Source organism: Labrus mixtus, chromosome 7, assembly GCF_963584025.1.
Source record: "Labrus mixtus chromosome 7, fLabMix1.1, whole genome shotgun sequence".
Taxonomy (NCBI): Eukaryota; Metazoa; Chordata; class Actinopteri; order Labriformes; family Labridae; genus Labrus; species Labrus mixtus.
Window position 1 is genome coordinate 8,471,160 of NC_083618.1, and position 18,697 is coordinate 8,489,856.

Here is an 18,697-nt window from a genome sequence, read left to right on the forward strand (position 1 = left end):
CTCTTAGAATCCTAATTGACAACCAAACTAAGATTAAGAAAATGGGACAAACATCAAATTGTGATTTGTAAATCCATCCTTCATGTCCAAAAGAAAAAAATACCAAATAATGCAAGCAGAGCAGAATTTGACGATATCCTTTACTAATCTAAATTCAAAAAGAGAGCATTTAAAATGTCTTCATAATTGAAGGAGACTCCCACACAATAAATACCAAAGCCCTCACCTCCAGAGAAACTGTAGAGAGCTGCCCTCCTCAGACAGCTGGTGCTGGGTGAATGTTCAAAAGTAGAGTCTTCACACAGAAAACCAATCAGAATAAACAATATTAATCAAAGAACAATAAGTTCCAGGAAACAAATTTAGAGGGACAAGAGGGTGCAGGATTTGTGTTGCTGCTGAATGTTTTGTCTACTACGCTTCTGCGTTAAAGCAGTCAAAATCTAAAGAGAATTTTGATGTTGATGGTTTTTTGGGTTTCTGCTAGCAAAAAGTTAACCGTAGTAGCTGACTTTCATCTTCCCTTTGCTGCAGTAGCTTTGTGTTGAATGAGCAGCGTTTGCTTGTGTCTTTGGGTAGTAAAACTAACCATTTATATGCTTACGCATTTACTGACTTATTATTTTCTTTGAAATTATACATTTTTACAAAAATATCAAAAGCAAGAGGAAAACTCCAGTAAAATTTAAGAAAACTCCAGGCTTGTGTTTTCATTGGGAAACTATTTTAATGTGTTCTGGCTGTCTATCCTTGGACATAGTAACGTGCAGAAACAGCAGGAAAAATTGAATGACATATGATGGATTCAAGTAGAGCATTCACACAAAGGCTGAGTTTTATGTCCAGTGTAGGGCTCCATAAATAGAAAATCAGATACAGTCAAACAAATCCACAAAGGCAGGCGAAGGCAGAGTCAGAAGTGAGGCAATGATCAAAACACAAGTGAGTAAGAACAAGTAGGTGTAGGACAAGGTGACACAGGAAAGCACATTGAAGTGGCATATAGAGGAGGAACAAACAGGGACTGTGTCCAAGATTACACATACTCACCATATAGTACACTAAAGGGAATATACCATTTTGTAGTGCTGCCCGAATTGAGTGAGAATTATTATACATTATATAGTGGATTCTTTCTATCCTGCGATGCATTGTGAAAAGTAGTGTACAGCCGATGGTCACTAACCATGCACTTTATATCATCATGCATTGCAGTGCAAAGGTAAGTGGCTGACAGAGAAGTAACACCAGAAAAAGTATATACCTCATTATATGCATTACGCGAGATATTGAGTAGTATAGAACATTTTTTTCTAATTATTATTATTGTGTTGATGAGCTCACTATAAGTGAATGACTATGTGATATCAGACACAGCCAGGGGTAAACAAGACGCAGTTAAGGCCCGGTGAGATAAAGCTTACACAGGTTGCAGGAATCACAAGGTGCAGGCATCTAGAATCCAGACTTTAGATGAGGAAGAGACAGGTACGTTCCAAATAAAACAGGATGGTACAACACTGAGACAAAGACATAACCTTAGGTAGCTTGACGGGGTGTGTGACTTAAGTTTTTTGGCTCTATATACTGGTTAAGTTTTCCCTTTTCAAACATACCAAGAATACCCTAGATTATTAGCAGAAAAAAATATTGAAAGGCTGGAAACCATCATGCTATTAATAGGCTATACAGTATATTAATATATATATATATATGCATTACTGTGGTACAACACTGCCTCTCTTCACTGCTGTTTACATTACTTGCTGCTATTTTATCATACCAAGTCACTTTAATCATCACTTGTCACTTTATCTTGTCATTCTCTGCAAATACTCAATTCTCAATTCCCCCCAGTTAAGTTCATCATTCATTTTGTACTTGTATATACCCCCTGTTTTTATTTTTATTTATCTTATCTATTCTGTTTAATGTGGATTTTGAGTTTTCTTGTCTGTGCTGCTGTAACGCCCAAATTTCCCCTCTGGGGATCAATAAAGTATTATCCTATCCTATCCTATATTCAAAGGAAGGATAGATTAACAACCTCAAACAATCTTTACACCGTTTTTTTTACTCTTCTTTGAGGAGCTTTAGCTAGCTGTGATACAAACTTAATGCCGATGCCTCAATATTACGTAAAAAATAAACAAGACCAACCGCAATATAAAGTTATTGTATTCATGTTTTGAACAAATCATCTATAAATAAGTTTCACCAGTTAATTTAAGGCATTAAAATACCCATGTTCAAAATAACAGCCTCTTTTAGTTAAGCTCTGCCATTCACTTCCATTGCATGATGCCGCTTTACTTCTTCCTTCCTTTTGAAAACACATAGGAAAGAAGCAGCACAATGTGTTTCCTGAAAAGGGTGAGAGTTGAAAAAAACCTGTCCTGCTCGAAGAAACACTGCTGCCCCACCAGAGCCGCTACCACTAGTACTTCTGCAGAGGTAGCAAAAGTTCCCCTGAGAGGTAAGTGTCTGCCAACTCAAACAGGGTTCATTTTCCTAACTGTGGGCTGCCAGCCGCCCATGTTGGCCTGTGCTGTGCTTCCTGAGGGCTGACAGCAACTGGAACTCTTTGAATAAAGGTAACAGCAATGTCACAGCTACTGTAAACTTGCTAGGCGGATCCTGTCAGGACATTTCCAATCACAGCAGAAACAACCGCACCTTAAAACAATTCCCGCAAATCACAAAGAGAGCAGAGAAGCAAAAAGGCAGAAATAGCTGCCCTGATCTTGCTGAAAAAAATGCAAGGAGATCTGACGTGACTTTCAGCTATTGGTTTTAAACAAACAAGCAATTTGAAATAAGTTAAAAATCTTCACTGTTTTGTTGATCACCTTTTCATAATAGAGGAAACCCGTACAATCTAGCTGATTGTTTTCTTCTCCATTCATTTAGAATTCGAAAATCAGGCATTGTGAGGATATAAAACCTTGTCATTTCCAGGGTTTAAGTTCCATATATACCCAACTTTGACTTTAACACACAAGAAATGATTAGAATACCAACTCCTATACACAATGTTATGAACACTCTGACCAGTTAAAGGCACTTAACAGGAAATTGAGTTTATGCTTGGTTTAAAATGAAACCATCACAAATGTGACATGGCCAAATAAAACCGGATAAGCAGCTTGAGAACAGGGGTGGGGGGGGTATACAATCCAACAGGCTGAACACAGCACCAGTTAGGTCCAGTTAGCTACTCTACCAGCTCCAGAGATCCCCCTTACAGGTAACTGAGATTCTACTGAGGGTGGTGAAAAAAATCCTCAACATGTAAAACTATTTTTATATAGTTCGACATATACTGTAAATAATCATAACACACAATGTTTCACCTGCTGGGTGGTGTTAAGTTTGTGTTTAGCCAGCCTTTTACAGAAATGTAACCTGGAGACACTATCTTATAGAATTGTACTGCTACTCCCCAAGCTACAGTGGTAGGGAATGTATCATCACTGAGGGTCTGAAGACGGATGGGCTGTCATTACCTTCTCCTGTCCAGGATTCGGCTCCTGGGCTGGGTTGTAGCTAAAAAAGGCTTGGCTATGCTTTCCAGGCCTGCATCATTTTCTAGGAGTAATTCTCTAATGCCAGGATGCTGCCAACGTCCTTGCAGCCAATGGCAGAGAGGCCAGTAAGTTCAGATTAACTGCAGAGTGTAACTGCACTGAACATCTGCTCATGAATGAAAGTACTGCCCACTAACTCAACGAGTTGAGGCCCACTGATTAAAATTCAACCAACTCCTGGTTGGAACACTTGTTTTGTACCGTTCTCCTGAGCCTCCAGAATTATATTAAGAGAATTTCAGCACGTGTATCTGAGAGAACAGCTGGCACTGAAAGGGATCCGCCTCTCGGCAAGAGCTCAGGGACTTCACACAGGAACTGTCTTCTCCTACATCATTTGTCCTTGAAGGACAAACAAGTGTTAAGCACTGAGATAATATTAAGAAAGCTAATTCTTCATTTAAATGATTACACAACTCAAGTGCAAAAGCATACTTGGCATTACCAGTAAAGAGTTGTACTCATACGAATTGCAAAGAGACGGTAGAGGGATAAGTGTGAAAAGTAGCTTCCTCAGGAGACCTATTAAATGTACCTCTCAATTTTTTGGTTTGTTAAGATCATTAAAATTGTAACTAGTACAGATCTGCCCCCAAAACTTCAATATGGAAAAAGTTGATTCAGGAACAGAAGAAGTCTGTTAATGAGACCACTTTATCACATTTTAGAAAGTACAAGGGCTGTTAATAAACCTGTCCTTCAATTGCTCCAGTTATGTACCTGTTATGTTTATCATATTACTGGACAATATGGACAAAGTGTATGGTTAACTTTAAGCCAAAGAAAGCAATTTCAATCAGTGGTTAATATAAACTAAAATGCAATTTATCATGAAATTAACCTACTCTATACTCTTCAAATGATGAAGAGTTTCTCAATCAAAAATAACTGAAGATGGGATGCTGGTTTAGCTCAGTCGATAGTGCAGGAGATGGAATACATTCCTTCAAGCATCAGCATCTGGTTCAATTCCCGGCCTGAGCCCTTGATGCGGTTCCACTCAACTCTCTCCTCTCCACATTCCCTGTTACACTTCAGCTGTCCTATCTAGTAAAAGTAATTCCTCGCAATCACCAAGAATAAAAGATAATCACACGCTGTAATTTCAATTTTCTCTTTCTCCATTCTCTCTATTAGTGGTGAAATATGGCCTTCTTATAAGAGTCCTCCTTTATCAAATGTTGAACTTGACATGGAAATAGGAAATGTTACATAATCACATAGACAAACAATTACAACATCATTAGCAGTAACCACTGGCCTGAAACCATAAAAAAAACACAAATTTGCACACCATGCTAGCCATCTGAAGAGACTCATTAAAATGATGAAAAGACACTAGATTCAGGGACTTGAACCGGCGAACAACCCAAGTCCCTTACGACTGAGCTACTGTCGCCCCCGGTGGCTAAATGGCTACATTGGAGAGGGTCATTTATTATGTTAGTTTAGATAGGTTTGTAAGGCTTTTACTTAAACCAATTGTACCTTATAAAGTGAGACAATAAACTTAAACATCAACAAGGAAAGATGAAACTTTTTGGTGTAAGATGGATATATTCATGATGGCACCAGATTCAGGCTGCCAAGATCGAGAAAAGGGATTTACATATGGTATTTTTTAGATCTAGCAAATGCATTTGGTTCGGTAACGCACAGCCTGATATGGATGGTTTTTGACTTCTTTAGAGTGCCAGGTGTGATTGTTAAACTTAGTGAAAGAATACTTCCAAGCTATTAGAATGTGCTTCACTACAGACTAGAATAGGGGCGGCTGTGGCTCAGTTGGTAGAGTCGTCCTCACTTTGTGTTTTAAACACTTCATGTGCTTTTACACATTTTGTGTCTATGGTGTGATACATGTAAACTATGCTTAATTATGTATTTGGATTTAGTTCATTGCAAATGCCCTTATAACGTTGTGATTGTTTGTGCCTGTAAGCTCTCCAGGAAATATGCTGCTTGAAGCAAAACTTGGCGATGTCCAAAATTGTGTTTAAATAAACAGAGCCAAATCTGACTGAATTTTAATGAAGGTATGCATGTCCTATTTACTCTACAAAATAAATGTAATTGATAAAATGTTAATAAAATAAATATGTTCACTTTATAACATTTTATACACTATATAAAGTGTTTGTTAATGATTAGCAATTGATTTGTATGTCAATAAAGTTTGAATGAGTTTATTAGGAAAAAAAACATTGCTGCACATTATCAAAATCAGATTGCAAAGTTACCTTAGTTTGTGACATATCGGATCTGGAAGTGTAAATAACGGTGGTGTCTGCATTAAGATGAATTTGCAGTTGGGGCAAATTTGTGGAAGGTCATTGATAAAAATGCTAAACAATAACAGGCCTAAGGAGGAACCTTGAGGTACACCTTTATCCATGATCATATAATCAGATTGAAATCCTTGAAGAGAGACACACTGACGCCTGTGATGAAGATACGAGTTAAACCAGAGAAGAAAATGTTGTGAAAGACCAATTGCATAAAGTTTGTCGAGGAGGAGGTAGTGTTCAACCCTGTAAAAAGCCTTGGTAAGGTCTATAAATATGGCAGCTGTTAGCATGTTGTTGTCTGAAGATGAGTCATTAATATATTGGGAAAGTTGATTTAAGATTTTATTTTCACATGTTTTGGCTACACAATTAATTATTGAGAAAGATATATAATTGTTGATATCATGAGGTTTACCAACTTTGAGCAAGAGGGTAAATCGAGCACATTTCCAACTTAATGGAACTTAATGGAAGTGGGTATGACAGAACATGAGAGGCAATTTTTAGAAACTTAATCTCCAGACCATCTTGGCCAGTGCCATTGCTTGAGTTAAGTCCATCTATGACCCTGAGAACAACCTGCACTTTCCAATCATTAGCACCATTTAGTGGGTCTGACTCCTGAATGCCTAAAAACATACCTCCTTTTAGGGGTGATGGCAGCACAAGTAGCCCTTATCAATAATTTAACACTTCTAGGCAAATGTTGTGATACTATCAAATAAAGTTGCACCAAAGTTAGAAACCATGGGAGATGTACTATGATTGAGTTTGATGTTTTTGTGAGAGGGTGAATGAGGCTGTAGTGTAACGTGCTTTGAGTGGTTTGAAAACTAAAGGCTCTCAAAAACATCCAAAAGAGCAAATAAATACAGACCTAGCATCCATAAAGTTAGTGAGATTTAATTGTTATGTAACCCAACCTACAATCCTTAAAGGAAGAATATGGGATTTTTTGATCCAGCAGATGTCGCCCTTGAGCTCCAGCATGAAACCATAACAACTTGCACTGCATTGTTGTGTTAGCATGCTAATGCTAGCGATCTTTATTATGCTTGTATCTTCACACTGCAGGTAAATTTACACAAAATGACCATGATCTAAAACGCTTACTTGACATTCAAATATGCAGTGAGTACAGTATGTTATTCTTCTTTTCTATAGTCCCTTAATTAAACAACTTTTATACACAAGGTGATGAGCCGGCCGGCCGTCCCGGCGATGTAAACAAAGTGTAGCTACGGCTCGGAAAGCTCTGAAAGCATCACAGACAGGGGGACTCGGCTGTCGCACTCATTGTAGACAGTGATGACTCGCAATTATTTTCAGAGGATATATTTGATTTCTGCTACATTTAAGTGTGAAAAATCGCATATTCTTCTATTAAAGTTAAGCTAGTGATCAGGTATTGCAGGAATGCATTGATAAAAATTTGTGCTAAAACAAATCAATGGCTTGAACCATTAAGACACCCCACTCCCAGTACCTCATCTAATAAAGGACAGTCTCTGGGAATACACATGACTGACCCATGCAGCTGGGGACAATTACAAGGGATTGGTCTTTTAGGGCTGTCAACCACTTACTTGACCCGGTAGCTTAAAGACATAGAGAAGATCCACATGATTTAAACTCCTCCCAGAGAGGTGCTCTCAAGGTTGGAGAGTCAATGCAGACATTAAAAGGTCAGTGTGTGTCCCACTTGGGAACAATTACTCCTAGTCACAGCTAAGTGGACACTTGATTGAACAGAAGAGAGGTAAGAGACAATTCAACAAATAACAATCCCAGGAGCCATTTGGGATCACAGTTAATAATAATAATTAAAAGCCCTGGTGATACAGCCATTTTCCCTTTTAAAGAACGAGCCAGTCTTTGGAAGAGATAAATCTTTCAAAAAATGCCATTTTCTAGACAAACTTGTGTTGCTTATGGCACAGAAACCAATGCAGGGTGACTTGTAGAAAAAGCTGCATAATGGAAAGAGCTATTTCGATTTCCCATTCACTTAAAATGTATATCTCATAGAAAACACAGCAAGTCTTGCCAGACACATTGATGAAATACTCAAAATTAGGTTGAACTTCAACAACAAGAACAGGACAATTACGAGACAGAAATCAGAATTCTTCAACACAGAGACATAAATATAAAATTGAACAACAAAGTTAGTAAAGTACCGAAGTAACAGTTTGACCCCTCTCCCACCACAAATACAAAATCTATGCCTCTAACTTCTGGTGTGATATGTATGGACAGTAATAAACTATAAAATATACATTTTAGAGTGAGTACATATCACAATTATCAATAACTACAGGTTTAATCTCAGTATGTGGGGTTCAAGTGTGTCTAGTAAAAAATATGATGGGGGTGCAATTGCCAATAAAAAAGCCAACTAAGTAAACAGGAATTCTGAGTAAAATGGTCAACCTTGTCCTATAGTCCTTTTGTACACGAATAGGGCTTATCAATTTTGGAACACATTTTCCCATCATTTGCATAAGCTGTGTGTTGTTTGTGGTACTGAATCTTTTTTCATAGGGTCTGTTTATTTGTTTAATTGCATTAGAAAATCAGTTTCACATTGTTATTTGATATGCAGATGTGGCTGGCACTCCACTTTTTGGTTGATAGTGGCTATAGATGACAGACAAGCACAGCTGAAGAACAAGCAGCAGGTTTCAAAATGCCTGCAGACGAGAAAAGCATAAGCCCTGGAAATAGGGGTGCTGAAAATCGCACACAAATAAAGCTATCTGCTTATACGTTATACTTGTTTTTCCATTGAGAATCTCACTTGGTGCAATAGCAAAGCGCATATTGTGCTGTGGAAACCTGTGGATGCTTGCTTTACAAGCAGTAGCCCAAGCAAACCTCAATTATTTACAATTCCACTAGCCACAACCAGTGGCAGGGCCCTGAATAAAAGTGGACGAGCCCACAATTCATTCCATAAATAGCGCAATAGCTTTTCGTTTTACAGTATAGCCTACAGCAAGTGTTCTGCTATGTTTTTGCCTGCTGCTGTGCATTGAATTGCTTTTTGTGTGAGTGTGACATTATAGATGCGCTTGCTTTGTGTTAGTGTGCACTGCAATGTTACTGATACATTAAAGTACAGAACGGCCGCCTCATAGCCATCAGGGACATTTAAAACTATGATCTATAAGAACAGATAAAGCAGTATAAAGTAGTTGTCACACTAAATTTAGAAATTCTAGCTGAATATTATTTTGGAACCTCTAGAACAATGTCTGCGGAACAACTGCACAAGTCTAAGACATAAGTAGGTACTTAGAGCAAAACGCCAACTAGTAACACTACTTCATGCCATTTTAATGAGACCCAAGATGTCACTAGTTACACTAGTAGGGCTCTTGTTGGCATTAGTTAACTATGTATGGTTTTAAGTAAGTATGATTTTACATGTTTACTAGTACTATAGTGCAAGCCAAATGCTTACTAGAAACACTTATTGAAGTACACGCTAATGAGTGGGTAGGATCGGGGCATACTCTGAACCATACCATTGGTTCGCCACATAGACCTCCACCAGCCGAAATGTAACCCTTTGTAAGCAAGTGCTCTTAAGCACCTGCTTCTTCCTTACTTTCTATGGAGACTAAAGCATGAAAATTATATATATATATATATCTATAAAATGTTATAATGATTAATGAAAAGATCAATTTAACATAGAAGATCATCACTGTTCTCATGATTTGTTGTTGTTAATTGTTTTATCCCATCATGACTGTATTTACAGAAATCATAAGTAAGTGCTCAGGATGCTTGGTCTGTCACCAATGCTAAATCTTTAGTTGTGAGTTCCCATTCTTCCGCCACAGCTTGCAACCATTCCGCCAAATGGGCACCCGTGTGACTCGGATACACAACTCTTGTTTTGGAGCACACGTGACTGTAGTTGCCAGTCGTCGCTAATATAATGAGTCACCGTTACACAGAAGTCTGTCGCAACGGACGTCCAAGAAACGCAGGTTATTACCACTCGACTAGCACTTGAGAGTGATTCAGTTAGCTTTGGTATCACTGTAAAGCTCTGGTATGGCCGTGTCTGTGAAGGATCGCAGTGATGGGACATTGAACCTCGGATCCAGGGTAGGCAGGAGAAAACGAAAGCCATTCGTTTTCCACAACGGAGTAAGGTCGCAAATCCTTAGCAATAAAACTTGCAACAGATTTTGTTATCTTTTTTGCCCTGTGAGAGTTCGGTGCCGGCCTTGATACGAGTGCCTGTTCAGTATGGGCACAACTTTTTTTTCCCCTAACATTAGCTCGGGGTGGGAACGGGCAATATGATTTCTCATATTGATGGTGTTTCCTGTTAGAGAACCTCCCTCAGATAGATCATGGCAATCCACAAGATGTCAAGGGGCAATACAGGTAGCGCAGTTATGACAATTAATCATAGCGGTGATGCAAAATGCAGTTAGTCTGAAGTCTTGGAAGAATGTAAATGGTAAATGGACTTGAGCTTATATAGCGCTTTTACACTGCATGTCACACCTATTCACACACTGATGATAGTGATCGCTATGTAGTATTATCCATCAACAGTAACTAATCCCATTCATACACCGCCACCGAAGCAACGTGAGCAATTCGGAGTTAAGTGTCTTGCCCAAGGACACATCAGACATGTTGCCCAGCTGGGGATCGAACCCTCGACCTTCTGGTTGAGAGGCGACAATTCAACCAACTGAGCCACAGCCGCCCCTTATGCGACATTTTACACATAAATACAGCAGAAATCAAGTATATCCTGTGTAAATGTCTCTCTGAGTCATGACTGTCTACAGTGAGAAGCCTGAGTTGCGCCAGCTGTAATGTTGTCGGAGCCGTGTTTACATCATGTTTACATGGACAGGACGGCATTGCATATAAAGCTGTTTAGTCGAGGACTAGAAAAGCTTTTTTCACGGTCATTCCATGTCAATTAATGCACAATATGAAGCTATGAGTTAACCAAAGTGTGGTATCGTTAGCCTGCTAAGACAACAATGCAGGCCACAGGCAATCATCTCCAGCAAAGGACAATTTTGTCAGCCACTTGTGCTTAATGGTGTGTTCTAATTGGATTACTCAAGTTATGCAATGCTAATGCTACTACAGTGACCTGTGTAAGCAAGATGATGAGCGGAATGATGGCGCAGATGACACCAGTCGTGTCATCTGCGCCATCATCAGTGGTCACACGTTACTTTGCTGATATAAACACTTAAACTGCGCTTGCGGGAGATGAGAATATCCAGTGAATAATCACATCACCCTGAGCTTAGCGTCTTTCATGTTCAGTTCAAAAAGGATCAATAATGAACTCACTGTGTCCTGCAAGGCAATAATGAGTGGCAAGCATGGCTACACTGTTTCTGTTTCTTTGCACACTATTTTTATTGCCAGATGCCTCACTACATACTGAATGACAAGTTCACTATAGCAACACCCCTAGCTCCACTTGAGCCCTATGCCCATCAAACCAAGCCTTCCTGCAGTAAATCGACTTAAGCTTGTATATCGCTTTTCTAGTCTTCTGACTACTCAAAGTTCATTTACACTGCAGGACACACCTACCCATTCACAACCATTCACACAATGATGGCAGTGACACACTGATGACAGACAAATGTCAGTCACACTCTTCGATCAATACAGGAAAACGACAGCGAGCCTGAAGGTTAACTGGGAAAGTAGGGCCTCAAACCGCAACAATGGGCATGAACATTGAGTGGATCTTATTTAGGGCTGAACGACATATCGTTTGACCATTGCAATTGCACCTTTGAGGGAGTGTATTACCATTAATAATGTATGTTTTCTCAGTGCTTGTTTAAGCTATGGCTTTATATGTGGTCTGTTAATGAAGCGAATGTGGCACAGAGTTTTTCTTTCAGCAGCTTCAACTGCTGTGTACTTATAGTTTAGTGATGTGTGAGTTAGTGGGAGATGGTGATCTGGGAGTATAGTTTGGTGAAGTGTGAGTCGGCAGGTAGTAAGAGATGGTGACCACCCATTGTCCCATGGGTTCCATGCTGCTGTCATGGTCACTAGCAGAGGGCTGAACCAAACTATATATCACAGAAAGAAAAAATATTGCAATGTCAGTTTATTCCTAAATCATGCAGTCAATAACTCTGTATGATTACATAAATCAGCAAGCAAGAGATAGTACCTAAATAAATTATGGAGACTAGGAGGCCGTAAGAGTTAACTCAAATTAAATTGAGTGCCAAACACTAAACACACCATTCTTGCCTCAACAAGAGTAAGAGTGGATACTGTCACCACCCTCCCTGAATAGGTCACAAAACTGTATCAGTATGCTATCCAAATATAACAATCACAGGAGTAGTTAAAGATGGAGCCACCTTAAATTTTTAGTGTTTACATGGAAGGGCTGTGACTGGTGTTTGGACCTGTGAGAGCCTGTGACTGTAATGAGATTCCCTGCTGTGACGTAGTTGATAACTGTGGTAGTGGGGTTGTTGTAGGCTCATCTGTAGGGGAGAGACGTGTAGGTGGCTTGGGGGAGCAGTGCCAGAGTTAATTACCACAGGTGAAATCTGTTAAGTGATTGCTCTCCTTCTTCTCTCTGTGCAGTAGCAGGCTGGAGCTGGACAGATACACATACTCACAAGCCCGAGCAGCAGTCTGTACTCCTCGCTGGAGGAGCATTTTCTTTTTGGACTTTTAAGATAAAAGAAACTTGAATAAGGTCTGGAGACACCGGGCAAGCTCTGTAAAGATTTGTTTATGTTAGCTGATAGTGTGGGTGTGCAAAATTAAAAAGTACCATACCAACTTAATGTAGCCGTGTGCATTTGTTGTGCTTAACCGAACCTAGTAGCAGTCAACTGTTACAATAACATAGTCAACGCGGGTGGACTTGTAATGCCCCTTAGCGCCACTTGTGGAAACTAGTTGTAATCGTTTATGCATCCACCCGGAGAATCAGTGATTTTGAAAACTGAAGTGATTATTGCATCTGAAAACAGCTTGGCTTAATAATGTTTGTGCCAGTCTGGCGGACCTCAGGTTTCTCTCTCTCTCTCTCTCTCTCGTACCCTTCTAAAAGTAATCCTAAATATTTTTTGTCTCTGCAATTTGGACATGGATATGTTTAATCATGCCTACAGCATTTTTTTCCCTCCTCTGCTCAAACCCTTCATCTCAGCCCTCCTCAGTGTGCTGAGTGTTTTCTGCCTAGAAAAGTACATGTGAATAGGTTTCATATCTGTTCTTGATCTGAGATCAAATTTAAAAAATATATAGCCTATTCTCAACTGTTCAGCAAGAGTTCCGAAGCAGCTCTGCAAAAATCAGCTGTAAATGTACCCGACATAAGAGGGCATTAATTTTCAAGCTACAGTAGATACACTAAACGCACGATACATGTCATGATACCAGGCTCACAATTAGTGGGGTAAAAAATCAATACAGTACAGTATCCCGATATTTTGTGTGGCGATATTATATTGTCTCATGGCAGCCAATTATCAATATTTTTATTATGATATTTTTTATGCTTTTTTAATTTGCAACTGCTGAAGGGGTGGCACAATTAATTTTGAACAAGTTGCATTGTTAAAGGGATACTTCACCCATTGAAACATGAATCTGTATTGACATTGGGTCATATATGTAGTAGATATGTGAAATAAATGTTGAAGTTGGTGCCTTCTTGGCCGAGAAAAGGCAGAAAGTGTCTTTTTGGCTCATGTGGATGAGAGACACCAAACACCAGAATACACAGCACCGCAGGCCACTCCCACTAAGGTCCTCTATTTACAGACATATTTACTTCAACACATACGGCCGTTTCCTCAACTGATTCCGAGATTTCTTCCAGAAGGAATTAGCATCTTGGAAATTCCTGGCAGAAAACAGACTCTATGTCCGTGTCCATAGGCAAACAGTGAGAGCACAGACACTACCAGTCCGCCCCAGCTCGAGCCGGCTCCTCGTCCTCACCGCCGCCGACAGGCAGGCCTTATGTCTCGGCTGCTGAGCTGGCAGCGGCAGGCGGCGGCCAGCAATATAGCAATACAGCCGCGAGACGGTTGCTGCCAACAGGCCGGTTTTGTTTCTCGGCTGCAGCGGGCTGCGGCGGCCAGCGGTCTGCGGCCGCAGCAGCCAAGACACAAGACCGACACAAGACCGGCCTGTACATACAAACTGTCAATTACGAGGACCCTCACTTAATGGGGAGTTTAAAATGATGTTATAGGTAAACAGAATACTCTGAAGATTAAATCAAACATTTTGAGACATTTATACGTCTAAATCTAGGTGTTTTGATATTCACAACAGCAAAATCTATACTGATTCAGTGCTGTGATGAACAGACCAGACCTTAAATAACAAAATTTTATTCACTGATGAGTTAAGTTTGGACAATAACATTGTTAAATTTAAAGGCAAAGAGAACAGAGGCAGTCTATTAACAAAATGTGCATTGCTGCATTCTCCCCATGGCCATTACTCTCTCCTTACTTCAAACTACTTCCTGCTCAGATCTAAGTATTCTGATGGCTTATCACACAGTGAGCAGCAGGTTTAGCTGAAGTAAAGCGCCCAAAATGCATGATCAAAGCACACCAACCTTCCACCAAACTGAAAACACTGCCAGAAAGTCAAGGATTAAGCCCTTTAAGATGTTCTCCTGCAACTTAATGTGAATTATGATGGCCACTAAAACTTGCACCATTTAAAAAATATATATATTTTCTTAACCATGTTGTGATGATCAGTGAAAGGCACAAACATTCCCACTATGGAACAGGTGATGAAGCAAAGCACCACCACAGCAGCAACAGTTATCACCAGAATCAGAGAGAGAGGAAGAGAGAGAGAGGGAGAGAGAGAGAGAGGGAGAGAGAGAGAAAGAGAGAGGGAGGGGGGGATACGCACCACAGACAATGACTACATCCAGACCTCACTGAGTTTTGGGACATGGAGCAAGTTTTCACATTAAGATAGTAGGTCTGTTGTTATGTGTCCTCCAACCAAAATCATACTGTACAGATTTTTTTTAAAGGCACTGTCTTGGTGACTTGAGCTGATATGACAGTGCTTTACTTCAGCACTAGGCACTGTGCAGTGTCTGCAGTGCCTTTTGATATGACTGTTTGTGTTCATTTATGTTATAAAGCACTAATTAAGATGTCACACAATTATTCATTTTGCTGACACTCTTCCCCTGTGCTTGTGTTGGGTACATCTAAGATGTGTAAATCACAGGAAAAATCAATGTGCCAAAATAATCCCTTTATTCATCTGCCCACTTGTCATGCTTTGTGCAAAAATGTTAAGTTTTGGTAAGTTCTATGCAAAAATGTAATGAAGGGTAAAAGCAGCAAATATATCTAAAAAATACAGCTGCAGAATCCTATTAACCAAAATAGGGTATTTAAATGTGTGGTCACAAATATTGTGGCCTTCTTGTGAAAAAGGGTGCCATTCCACTCAGGGCTTAGAGTCCCCACATTATAGGGATGAGTGACTGATTACATTTTACCAGTTGGGCCTCACCTCTATAAAAAAAAATAGCTTACGCCCCAGCATGAAGAGGTCAAACTAGAAACAAGGACATATTTGGCCATTAGGGACTATGCTTCAATACAGTTTCTACACTAACTCTATCTCAGATTTCAAGATATTTTATTCCCAACAACCACTCACCCTGCCAGCAGTTTAATCAGGTGTAGTATTGGGCAGAGCTATTCTTGTTTTTAAGGGCAAATGTAGGGACAGTCTATGATTGTATAAATGCTAGATGTCTGCATATAATAACTATCAATCATCAGAAAGACAAAGTAGTTTATTCTGTGTTTTGTCCACATTTGCTTGTTGGAGGCTTTTCACTTTAATTTTGTGACAAAAATGTGTTGTTTTGTTTCTTTTTCTTTCGATAATAACTCATCCAGATAAAATAGAGAGGGACGAGGGAGCACTGTTAAAGCTGCAGTTTACTTTATGTTAACATTCAAATGTTTTTAATATTACTCTTGTCAGCAGCTCTCTTGAAGTGTATTCTATAAGAGAAATATGTATTTCTTACCTGCATGCATGCCATTACCAATAGATTTGATCATGTATTTTGGTGAAAGAAGTACATTTTTCTTGCATTACAACAGTGATAAAATATATGTGATATTTGTTTTTGTACAAAGGCTTGTATTTAATATTACAACAAAATAAATATTCTAGTTGAATTCACTGGGCTCCATCTTGTCTGTGTATTGTTTTTTCATTTTTTTTATCTGCAGTAGTCTACCGTGCATAACATGATGTAAGTAACTCATTTGGTCAATTTGCACTCTAAGAAAATAACATAATAGTTCAACATAATAGTTGTACATATTGCTATAATAAACTGATATTTTTTCTTTCTTCAACCAGGATATAGACTTACAACTTCAGCCAATTTACATTCAACAAAATGTCCAACTGGCACAATACATCTTACCTGATCCAATCAAACTAGTTCAAGGTGTGAAAAGTACTGGTAAAAAATTGCAATTGTTAAATGTTAAGTGTGAATTTGTGATGTAAAAACATTAAATTAAGGTAGGTGTAATTTATGTAATAATTAGGCTACTGTTAATAAAATAAAATAAAAACTATCATGTAAACACCTGCTTCATGTGTAGACTAGACTATTTTGTGCAGCATAACAACAACAAACAGCACTAGGAAAGCCTCAGCTCCGTTTGGAGGAAAGTAAGCACGTGGGAGAAGTTCTTTCTCTGGTCTTAATTCAGAAAAATCACAGCACTCAAACTTATAGGCATTGTAATAGGCCTAACTGTTTACGACTACCGCAAAGCAGCCCCTAACCAAACTCATGTCCGAGAAGCCTCGACTATGACAAAATAAAATAAAACTTTCAAAAATAGTTAGATACTGTTAACAGCCGCTCATTAAACAAACATTAAACTGCGATACCAGCCACTCCTTAGCCTTATAATACAGGTGTTTACCCTTGTATTAAGATATTTAAAAAAAATCAACACTCAGTAGAAGATGACTCTGTGTTAGTGAGTGCAGCTGCAGGATACGATAGGATAGGATACGAAAACAAAGCCAATGTGATCACTGCAAAAGTGAAACTAACCATTATTCAAAATGTTTAACAACATCAAACCGGGGGACGCGAACAGCACCAATTCATATTAAATGAACGAACCCGAGCACGCACGCTTGTGTACCGAACACACGCTAGACAACAAATACACACCAACAATTTTCCTTCGCTTGCCTCCGGAATTTGTAGCGACGCTGGGTGGCTGGGGTTAGGTTTCAGGACGACAAACAAACTTAACTACAAGTAGAAGGAGAAAATCTTACCGAGGCATCAGAAACAGCAGATTGTGGAGTTTCGCACTCGCTGACACACAGCCTGTCCCGTTTGAAAGGCAGAGCTCCTTTATAAACGGAGTTATTAGTTTTAACACACCAAGGAAATAATAAAAAAGGCAAGAATCGCTGATTTGGATGTTGTTGTTTTGATGTTCCCATACCATGACGTCATATCCACCTGCCGGGTAAATAACGTGCATATCATCAAGTTCCTTCAAAGAAATAAAGTCAAAAGAAGGAAACAGTGGCACTTTGTCGGTCGTTTCTACAGTGAAATGTAACGATATGCGTTAGTTTGAGCTCAAAGTCTAACAGGAGAGGGGCTGTCATATTTCTAAGCTGAATAATTACAACTGAGGCGAATACAATTCTGTTAATTCAGAAAATTCTACTGTCCTTTTTTGAGGTCAATCGTACATTTTCCAAAGCGTCACTACAAAATAAAAAAAAGGGGGGGTGTAGACATTAGGCTCCCATGACATGTTTTATATCAACTGTGAGGAGTCTTAACTAAAACAATATGGTTTTTGAAGGGATAACCAAAGTGCTGACAGGTTCCTTTGATGTGTTAATAACCACATTGCCTAATAGAAAGTTTGACTGTATCTAAATTTCAAAAACGTTTTGAAGAATCTCTGTTTGTAAAATGTATTGCAGTTATAAAGGTCTGCTCTGTTTTTAAAAATATCCTTCAACATGTGACACAGAATTATCACATTACACTCAAGCTGTCCAGTTGAAAGCAACATTAAGTTCAACTCAAGACAAATGCATTAAGAACTTTATACCTCAAAGCTCATTTCGGGACACTATATTTATTAGATGCATGGCAGGAACGCTGTTGATAAACCCCTCAACAAAGTCTGTTTCTTAGTCAAGAGCGCCACCCTCTGACCATGCTCAGTCACTGATTTATTAGTTTCTTTACACAGAATTTCCAAATCAGTTTTGTGACTTTATGAGGATTTAAGTTAATATTCTTAATTCTTTAAGTCACCACACTATTTCTTACCTATCTTTTTATTGCAATAATAATAATAAAAAATGCTGAGGAAATTTTAGAGCATTGCATTATTAATTCAGAAACCCCTCAAAAAAGTATAACGCATTTCTTAATGCAAACAGAAATTCATTAACAAAAAAAGGAACCATTGAAGACTTTTATTGTACATACATTATATTGTGTTACATACGAGTTATTGTGACAGCTGACACAAAACAAGTAAACAGAAAATCACAGCATTATCTGCTTTTTCTCCTGTGTCACAAACCTGGGGTGTTTGATATAACCTACCAAGAAACATTTAAAACACAACCTCAATTTAAATGAATAATAACAATGTTTAACAGTTAACACCATTAGCCTACACCATAATTGTCATAAGCAAAGGGGTTTGTACAAAATGTTCAAATAAAATGAAGGCATAGTCACATACTGTA

At 38.9% G+C, this 18,697-nt stretch overlaps 1 protein-coding gene across 2 annotated transcripts in view; it reads right to left on the bottom strand.

Moving 5' to 3' along the window:
- Window positions 1-17,521, bottom strand: part of foxp1b (forkhead box P1b) — a 131,617-nt gene extending 114,096 nt beyond the window's left edge. For both annotated transcript variants that reach the window (XM_061042530.1, XM_061042529.1), the window contains exon 1: window positions 17,246-17,521. The gene's annotated coding sequence lies outside the window, so the exon portion shown is untranslated. The remainder of the gene's footprint in view (window positions 1-17,245) is intronic.
- Between the last annotated feature and the right edge of the window lie 1,176 nt (window positions 17,522-18,697).